General features: G+C 45.2%; 1 long non-coding RNA gene across 1 annotated transcript; it reads left to right on the top strand.

Moving 5' to 3' along the window:
• Nucleotides 1-1,947: 1,947 nt before the first annotated feature.
• Nucleotides 1,948-4,665, top strand: LOC123040562 (uncharacterized). Its single transcript, XR_006418194.1, has 3 exons — nucleotides 1,948-3,105; nucleotides 3,473-3,611; nucleotides 4,528-4,665. It is a non-coding gene; the product is annotated as an uncharacterized lncRNA (long non-coding RNA).
• Nucleotides 4,666-10,567: the final 5,902 nt, after the last annotated feature.

Below are 10,567 nucleotides of genomic sequence, written 5' to 3'. Positions count from 1 at the left end.
GAAAATGAAAACTCCCTTAGGCAACATTGTTTGCCATTCCAATATGCACCCTTGTGCACAATATGAGATCATTTGAACAAACTATGCCATGAATGTGGCCATAAGATTGATCATCTGGTTTGAAAGGCACTGATCTCCACACATGATAGCTCGTTTCTGTGAACACTTTTTTAAAAGAATTGCCGTATTTCAAGTTTTTTATTTTTCCTGGTAACTTGGCCACATATAATGACATAATGCGAAGGTTTTGCAATTTTATGAGTTTTTTTGAATTTTTTATGCCTGTTTCAAAATGCGGTCAAAACGACGGGCTTGACCATTCCTAGCTAGTGGTTGAATCTTGGAAAACTTTTGGTGTTTCTCTGATTAAATAGATACTTTTGTACCTAAAAATGATTTTTAGGAAAAATAAATAGCAAACTATGAGGCAGGTACAGTTCAAATTTGACCCGCTTCCAACTGAATCGGCAGAAATTTGTCTTTTTCACGAGAGGTGGATCATAACTTTTGACACCCAACCATTTGGTCAATTTTGCATTAAATATGTCCTAGTATTTTAGAAAAATAATTTGGTCCAATTTTGCAACAATTATTTGGTAAGTTTTTCACAAAAAAAACCCTCATTTTGGGCACTCGGGAAAATGATTTTTTTTGTCCAAAGGAAATGAAAACTTCCTTAGGCAACATTGTTTTTCATTCCACTATACACCCTTTTGCATAATATGAGATCATTTGAATAAACTATGCCATGATTGTGACCATAAGATTGATCATTTGGCTTAAAAGCCATTGATCTTCATACATCATAACTCGGTTCCGAGAACACTTGTAAGACGTTTACTGTAATCAAAGTTTATTAATTTTCCTGTAAACTAGGTCAGATATAATGCCACAATGCGAAAGTTTTTTTGTTTTTTGAATTTCTTTCAAAATGTTGTCAAAACGGCGGGTATGACTACGTGTCTTTGTTCACCGCGAAGGTGACGACGATGAACACCTCGCTCGCGACCACCACCTTGATGCCTTGCTCTTCTGCGTGCCGAGGTCCATGTTGGCGGCCTTGCCGGATAAAAATCCAGAGCTTCTTTATTCAGTATTGCCGCCTCCACCCCTGAAGTCGAGATATTGAATGATCCAAAAACCTAAGCTACTAGGACCCTAAAACCTAAAGCTAAAATGATCCACATGCGCGGGATCCGACGACCCTCCTCACCGCCGACGACCAACAAGTCACCAGCGGAGGGGAACCGCCGAAAGACGGCGCAAAAAGAGTCGATTCTCTTAGCCAAAGAGATGTGCACTTTGTTTTCAGCTGGTTACAACCTACTTAAATGGTCATGGATGCCGCGCACATGTACTCTGTTTTGATTGGTTCAGAGGCATGTCACGCGGATCCTGGATCGAGCACCGTCCGATCCACCTGGATCCAATGGCAGCGCTCCCTTCTCACGTTTCTCACACCACCTAGACCAACAACCCACAGGCCACAGCCTGCACTCCTCCCCCGCGAACCCTAGCGCCCCCCGATCCCTCCCACCTCCCCTCCCCTCGCCGCCACCCACCCCTCCCCTCGCTCTCCTCCCTCCCTCCCTCCCCTCCGACAAGATCCAGCGCGCGGCCTCCCTCTCCTCGATCCAGATCGAGGCACCCCGCCACCCCGCCTTCGTCTCCCTCTATCTCCCACCGGATGGAGGCCGCGGTGGGGGAAGCGAGGGGTCTCGGCTTCCCCTCCCATCGCCGCACCACTCGTCCGCTAGCTCCCTACGCAGGCGGATTCGGATGGAGGAGGTCATCGCCGGGCACGACCAGCCAGGTCGTCACCGCGCTCCTCCGCAAGTGAACCAAGTTCCTTCTCCAAGCTTAGCCAGTCGATTTTCCTACTGCTGAACTGGGCTCTGTTTCTGTTCCTTCTCGGGAGGTGACGCCAGTGGCGGCAGTGGCGGATAGGATGAAGGCGTGGGAGGTCATGAGGGTCTGCGGTGCACGTTCGCCACGGTGGCGGTGGCCAAGGTGCAGGCCAAGGAGCGGCTGCCCATGATCTGCTGCCCCGGAACTTCGTGCTCTACCAGTACCAGGCGTGCCCCTTATGCAACAAGGTCATAGGTGAGATTGCGCTCCCATCTCGCATTTTTCGATTCGGGGCGCGGCTCTGTAGAAATGGCTTCCTTGAGATCCCGTTGCACTGGCAGATCCGATTAGCGTTGGCACGGTCTTAGAATCTACAATTCTGTGGTGTATTAGGTTAGATTTATATGTTGGTTAGAACAATTTGTTCTCATGGGTCAAATTAGACTAAAATCACTAGCTTTGCCCCTGTTTCCGTGACCTTACCATACCTGTATGTCTATTGCGTTAATTCTTGTCTTGGATTACTGATTAGCAGCAGGCGTTTCAGATGTAGTGGGGTTGTGTCGTGGGTACCTGGATAACTAAAATTGCTTCTGTTCTGTAACTGTATGCTTCTAGGAATGTCACATTGCAACATGCAGACTATGGGTCTAGATCTGGCAGTTGAAAGTGCTTAATCTTTCTATAAGTTTCAACTGAAGCTATTTGTATACAATAATTTACCGAATAAGCAAACTTATGTGAATATACTACGCTTGATGTTGATCATCTGGTGCATTAGTATGCAGTTCTCATTGTCAGTTCTTGTTTTCTTGATTCATTTATACTATATGATTCAGGTTTTATACTTTGCCAGTAGGTAGTTCTTTTTTTGTAGGGAGCTATGCTTATCATCAGAAACTCTTGGTGATGATGTTATTCCAATTTTGGTTCATGTGTTGCAATTATATACCACATAATTCTACACCATGTGGTGGACTTAAGTATCTTAGTGACTTCATTTGATGTGTGTATTTCTGTTAATTTTAAGCTTCTGTTACTGTGAAAATGTACCTCACTGACCGTCTGTCTATTTATTGTGTGCTTCTTGCATGAGGAGGTGACTAGTGATGCGGCACGCCAAGCAGCAGTAGGGGAAGGGGGTCTCCTGATCAAGGAGGCGGAGGAGTAGGGGCGTGCCCAGCCGGCAGCCCTGTCCTGCTCGTGGGGGAGGGGCGGGAGGGGTCTGCTCCTCTGCTTCCATTGCGACCGCGGCAGGTAGCTCCTCCATCTCCCTCCCCCTCTTTCTGTGCTCACTACTTCTGCTGCTAAGTTGACGAATATGTGATGCACTTGTCCCAAGGAATTTTAGAGGGATCTGTATGAACAAGTCATGTTTTTTTTTACGTTGTTAGTTACCAAACAGAGAGGGAAGATGAGCTCCTGCTTGGATTTTTTCTGCCAGCACATGATTTGTATGTATGCAATCATCATCTGATTTGATGCTACCTGTCCATCTGTATGTCCTCAATAGTGATGCAACATTATCTGTATGCTATTTATCCATGTGATGCAACATTTTAATAAACTTTTTAAACTATTTGTCAAATTTAAAATTACACTCCCTTGTGAAATTTATTGACAGGATCTATGCTATAAGGACCTGGAGCATCTATTCTGAAATCATAGCTACAAGTTTTTGTTGTCGATGGTGCCATGGTGGTGCACAATGTCTTTGGACTTCTCTGAGCTGAAGGTTCATTCAAGATTAACCAATGATTCATGTGAGCATCTATTCTGAAAACCGGCAGGAGTTTTTTATTTCCTGAAACTGTTTCAATACTGCTAGTCTAATGCTTACACTAGCTTCCCTAACTTATCCCTATGCAAAGACTCATTATACAAATATGATCCCATGTATGAGTAAAGCTGGATGACCATCCATTTGGTAAGATTACATAATTGGTAGAACATGTTATCTAGAGAACTAAATTGTTTGAAGCACTAAAGGTGAATTTGCATGTCGCTGAATACTATGTAAACTCTACACTACTAAAAGTGTGCAGCTTATGATTCCTTTGCTGAAACATGAATGTGCAGATGGGAGTATCACAACATGCATATAGTGAAGATGGGAGTATCACAACCTGAATGTGCAGCTTATGTAGTTTCTGTATTTTTGTTAAAGCATGGAGTAGCTTCTATAGTTTTGTTCAAAATTATCTTGGTCTTGGGCTGATTTGAGTACTACCAAGGGAAGGATATTGACCTTTCCTTGTGGATGCAGAGCGTGTAGGAGAATTCTACTTGACAACAAATTAACTTGTCTTGAATTATTTCTTTTACCTGGATGTTAAGAATGTTCAATTAACTGATTTCCACCTGTTTATGTTTGTTTTGTCAACTTCTTATGTTAACTTGTCTTGAATTACACTTGTATAGTGTAGCAAGTCTGTACTCTTGAATCGAATCATTCCATGCTTAAATGATAAAAATGATAAAAATGTCGCCTTTATAGGATTGTAAACCTGATGTGATTGGAGTAGTTTTTACTCGCTGCTGATAGTTACTACTATTCACTGATTTTTGCCACATTTTGCTTGTTTTACTCTTATTTATGCACAGAGACTGCCTACAAGTTAATGTGCTGTTAGATTTGCCTTTATTTTGTTCCTAATAATTTTGTTTGATAACTTGCAGATGCCCTTCATTCATGTTTCGTCGTGAGCTCCAGGACGAAGAAGTCGGGAGAAACATAGAGTTCTAGCTTATTGCAGCTAGTTATACTTCGATAGCTAGTTTTTTTTTTAATTTTTTAGTTGTGTTACCTGATGTGAGTTACTTCTGATGTGAACCATGTTTGACTGTAATGTGCCAAGTTTGGCTCTATTTGATTATATTCATGATGTGAACTATGTTTTCATGATATTTTGTTGTGCTCTGTTTGAAGCATTGTGTAAATATTGGTTATTTATTTATGGGATTGCTGAAATATGAGGAATATAATCCTGACAACTGGGACCTACTTATTAGAACCTCATAATTGGGACCCATTAGACTAGTGGACCCTTCTCTTGAAAACAATAAAATCTGAAACTCTAGAGCCCAAAAGCCCATGTTGTAGCAAAATAAAAGACTGAATTGTTGGGCTTGGCCCATGTGGCTGACCAAAATTACCAGGAGCTGGGAAAAAATTGCCCAGCTCGGCGAACAAGCGAACCAATCATGCCCCCCGCTCAAGGTGTCTAGAGACATCGTCGCTAATGATCCGAGGATGGTGCCCGGTTATAGCAATCTTGGAGATTACCTGCCCAACGATGTACATTATGATTTCTTGGAGGTGGAGGAACACAAATACGAGTACGGGAAGCCTCTCGTCAAAGATGAAAGATCTTTAACAACGATGATGCGAGGATTCCATGATTGGTACATGAAAACCTGCAGAGAGTCTGGGGGGAGGAATACTTTGACGCTGAGAGTTAAAGAGGAGCATGACCTCGTTGGAATTGAACTGTTGAATGTTCCATTTGAGGAGTTCTTCCAGTTTTTCAATCAAAAGGCCCTCGATAAATCAGCGGTCACTTGCTACTGTTTGTAAGTAGTACTACTTCAGTCATTAAGTCTCTCTATATAGGTCAGCTCTTTCATTGCATGTATTTATAATTATCCTTACTATATTATGCAGATTGAAGATCGCCGAATTGAAGAAAAGACAAATCGGTGATATTGGGTTCATTAACACAAATCTCATAGATGCAACTGAGGTTAAATATCATGCCGAAAATACCGAGGCTAACTTGCTACGATCGTTGGTAATAAATGAAAACAAAGATATAATACTCTTTCCTTACAACTTCAAGTGAGTGTTACTGTCTTGTGCATATTCGATTTCCCTTATTAGTCCAGGTTATAGTAATGTAATTGATGAGTTATGCATGCGTGCACAGGTTCCACTATATTCTCCTAGAGATTAAGCTTGAGCAGGGACTAGTAACCGTCTTAGACTCGAGACGAAAAGATCCCAAGGAGTATGCGGACATGACTGAAATGCTCGAGAATTAAGTTAAATCGATCATTATCCACCATATCAGCAACTTTGTTTATTTCCTGATATCAAGTAATTGTTTTCTTTGTCTGGCAGGGTTTGGAGAAAATTCACCAAAAAAGCTCCGGGACTGCCGAAGAAGCTGCAATTTAGACACCCGAAAGTAAGTACTATAGTAGCATGTTCCGCGCATCTCCTAGTGATTCAAGTGCTAGTTTCATCAATACTATTTAGCATGCTTGCTTATCAGTTTGATTGACCTCTATTTCTTGTAAAGTGGTTGTGGCACGAACAAGAGAATGATTTCTGTGGATACTACGTTTGCGAGTCTATCCGCCACACAACCTGTGAGCGGGGCTACTCTGACGAACAATATGAAGTGCGTAAGCAATAATATTCACAATTTTATTTTATTACCATCATTTGTGTTGAATTTCATTTATTCATATATATTTATTGACCCCCTTCTTCAAATTAGATCTTTCGGATGCGGGATGAACTCCTAGCACCAGATCGTATGCGAGCAATTCAAGAGGAATTGGCGGCATTCTTCCTTGACCACGTGATCGCTGAAGACGGAGAATACTATGTGGACCCTGTGTTCATATATAATTAGGAGATTATATTGTAAGAGATAATTATTGTATATATGTAGCCGGTAGTGTCGGATAGATATACGAGAACTTGTTGTTCGACCAATCTCTCGGAGAAGGAGAGGTGGTCGATATCACTTCTCTCTGTATGCATATGTTCATGACGATCTTCTGTTTCCTTCATTTGCTTACTAGCTAGCGTGTCTAGTCCTCTCTATACGTATGTAGTACGTAGCGTCGACCAAGCACGGAGATAAAAGAGGACACTTCTCTCTATTAATTAGCTAGCTAACACAATATATGAAACACCTAAATTAACCCCCCAAAAACCCGACCCCCCCCTTAAAAAAACAAAAACTCCAGCCCCTGAAATGTTGACGCGTGGATACATAATGGTCCCGGTTGGTGCCACCAACCGGGACCAAAGGCCCTCCTGCCTGGGCTCGCCGCACCGGCCACGTGGAGGCCCATCTGTCCCGGTTCTTGTAAGAACCGGGACTAAAGGGTTAGGGCATTAGTAACGACCCTTTAGTCCCGGTTCAACAACCGGGACAAAACGCCCTTACCAACCGGGACAGATGACCCTTTTTCTACTAGTGACAAGCATTGGTTCCCACTTATATTATTTCATGTCCAACGTGCTTACTTTTTTTAACATCAGTATAGACACAAACGCTCATGTATACGCGCATGCACTCATTTCTATGAACGCACACACGCACACCCTACCTCTATGAGCATCTCCGAGAGAGTGACCCGGCATATATCTTTACGAAGTCACTGTAGACGCCTCGTAGTCGACGGGAACGTCTCTTCCCACTGAATGTGTATCGCCGGAAATCTTGAAATAAATCCAGAATAAATACAAGCACCAAGACTTGAACCCTGGTGGGCTGGGAATATCACTGTCCACCTAACCATCCAACCACAGTTTGATTCGCCAACCAGAGGCGGAGCTTAGTTGAAACAAAACATGGCCGTGGCCCACCCAATCCAGGACCAAAACAGTGAATAATGAAGGCAAAAGTTGGGTCATGTGAGAGAAAAACAATGCGTTCCTTCAGCTTGGCCCGCCCAACAAAAATTGTGTAGCTCCGCTACTGTCGCAAACATGCTTACTTTTGATGTTTCCAAAAAAAAATAACATACTCACGCTTGATGGACAGACTTATATTTCTATCAAAAAACTACTCCCAAGTTTTTAATACACGGTCCCATCTTTTCGGCTTGGCTCAACTGACGCGGGGTGCACAAGGACGTGATCTTATCTTACACATGAATCTGTTACGAGTAGGACACCAACTTTCAATCGAAAGAGGCCGGTTTTGAGAGATCAAGACCGAGTATTAGCAGGACAACTAAGAAGAGAGGACTCCGGAGGGACTACATATACACCGGTTGGCCGACCCGTGGACGAACGGCGGGCGAGTTGGACAAGTAAGAAGAGAAGAGAGGGCACGAGACTACATATACACCGTCCAGGCCAGCGCGGGGACATAGCTAGCGCAGGTCTGAGCTCGCGCGGAGAGGCTTGGACGTTCTCGTCAATGGGCGCCGCCGCCAGCCGCTCGACGCCCGTCGTGACGACAACTCGGATCCACGGCTACTCCATGCTGCTTCGCCCGCAGACTTTCGACACCATAGTCTTCTGCGATCTCCACTGGAACCTCATAGTTTACCCGCGCAGGGATCGTCTCAACGAGCTGGGCCTAGCGGACAGCTTCGTTATCTCAGTTGAAATCGACTACGTGTCTCGGGGACGTCTCATTGACTCGGGCCTCCACAGAGACATCTCCATAGGAATCGAAATCCTAGACGTGACCGGCCGGCACACCGTCTTCCAAGATGGGAACTTCCTGCCGGGGTCGACGCCCGGCGGAGACTACGTGATGCTGTTCGTCTCAAGGAGGGAGCTGGAGGCATCGTCGTGTGTCCGCGACGGCAGCTTTCCCATCAGGTGCACCATGACTACGAAGCAGGCAGCAAGACGAAGCTTGTCTGCATCCAAGGAGCTTATGGCCATGGACGCCATGGTTGGGTCCCACACGCTCGCCGTCGGCAGCTTCTCCAAGCTTAAGGCCGCGCTCCGCCACATGGAAAGCGCCTACTCCACGCACTTCACCATAGGGGGATGCACATGGTATCTCAAATTATGCCCTGACAACAGTGATGGATTAACCTTTGTGTTCCTGGTGTGCGCAAGTAAGGCGGACGAGACGCCAACGACGGCGGAGTTCAGTTTTGAGCTTGAGGGGATGCTGAACTTTGAGTCCCAGAAAATGAGGCACACGTTCCACCATACCATCCATCAACGCTTCTTTAGATACCGGCTGGAGCCGCTGAGCTCATCCTCAGCCATGCACGACGACCGCCTTCTTATTCGGTGCCATCTTGCCGTCATCCCTCCCCATGTGACGATTCAGATTCCGGTCACCACCCCAAGCACTGAATCAGTATTAACTCCTCTACTGAGAGCCATGTATGATTGAGTATTGTCAATCTGTCTGGATTACGAAAAACTTCCTTATACTAGTCGTCAACTAGTTCAATTTCCTAGTCGGCAAAGAGTTGTACTATACCATTATGTTTGGACTATTTGGTTTCCATTTTATTATTGAGTTAATTTAACCGTTTGCCCCCCGGTTTGTCACTTGCGATAGGGATAACCCTATTTTTTGTTAGAAACATAGAAAGACGCTCATGGACTTTTGAGCCGATAGATCTTGACGTTGATGAGATCGCCAAAAATGTCTTGTTGATGGACACGTCACATCGCTGAAAGAATAGCGCTGAAAAGACTGGAATAAATCCAGGAAAATGTGACCACCCGTGTCAAGTCTAGGACTTGAATCTTGAGATTTTACGAAGTGACCACAGACGTCACGCAGTTGATTGGAACGTCTCCTCACACTGAACGAACATCGCCGGAAGCCTTTAATAAATCTAGGAATAATGGAAGCACCAATGTCAGGTCTAGCACTTGAGCCCTGGTGGGCTGAGGATACCACTGTCCTTCTAACTATCTAACCACAGGTTGGTTCAGTACTTGAATCTTGTTGCGCAGGTTCCACCACAAAGAACCTAGCCATACGAAGAGAATGACATTTGCCTCGTCGATGCCCATTCATGTGATGCACTGACTTCATCGGACGGGTACATGTGCATGTTTCTATCTCGTGGTGGCCAGCAACGATGTGTCCAATCCCATAAGTTTATAACATGTCGGTAGAGTGGTGACAGCCCATGGTATAGGGAAAGAGCTATAGACCATGATGTTTCCCATGGAACACAAACACCATAATGGATGGCGTCACTAATAAAGATCAGATTTTTTCTAAAGTGAGATAAAATCTTGCCAACCTTCGAGGAAAGGGTCGAAACAGTGATTTTGCTCACCAGCAGGAGCGTGCACCCGCTGGCCATAGCCTGGTCGATCACTTGTCTTCTCTCCTCGGTTGGTCACTCACGCACTGTGTCGGTCGTGTCGTCTTGTACTCTCGTCGCGCGCTCTGTATGGCGATCGAGTGCTATAAGGTACAGTTTGCTAAACTAGATATATGCTGTAAAATTGAGCAGCCAATTGAACTAAAACTATCGCCTGTAGAAGCTCCAATTCGCCTGGCGCGTGCCGTACGTGCGCGGGCCGGCCGGTGCATATTTGTAGTCCCGTGCTGGAATCCTGTCTTCCTACCCTTCGTTCCAACTTGATCTTACAACTCTGAAAACCGGCATCTATAAGTTGGGTCCGGTGTCGTACTCGCAACAGATTATGTGCCTACGAAGCAGCGCCGTCAAACACGCCTACTCGTGCACGTCCCAGCGGGAACAGGGGACGGAGACTGCGCCGGGGCCTAGTTACATTGACGGTGCGCGGCGACGGCGAGGACATGCGCGTCGAGCAACCACAGCTGCGGGAAGGCCCAGCACATGCTCGGCCGCCAATATATACGTCGCCGGACGGAGTGCTCTTTAATTTGACCCAACCAACCAACCAACCAAGGAATCCCCCATCTCCTCCTCAAGTTGTTGCATGCCATCCGCCTCCGTTTGTGCATGCTGTGTCGTTCCTCCGACGAGGTCCAGCCTCGGTCGACAGTTGACC

This window comes from Triticum aestivum, chromosome 2B (assembly GCF_018294505.1).
Source record: "Triticum aestivum cultivar Chinese Spring chromosome 2B, IWGSC CS RefSeq v2.1, whole genome shotgun sequence".
Classification (NCBI taxonomy): domain Eukaryota; kingdom Viridiplantae; phylum Streptophyta; class Magnoliopsida; order Poales; family Poaceae; genus Triticum; species Triticum aestivum.
Note: the sequence above shows the minus strand (reverse complement) of the source record. Positions and strands in the feature narration are given on the sequence as shown.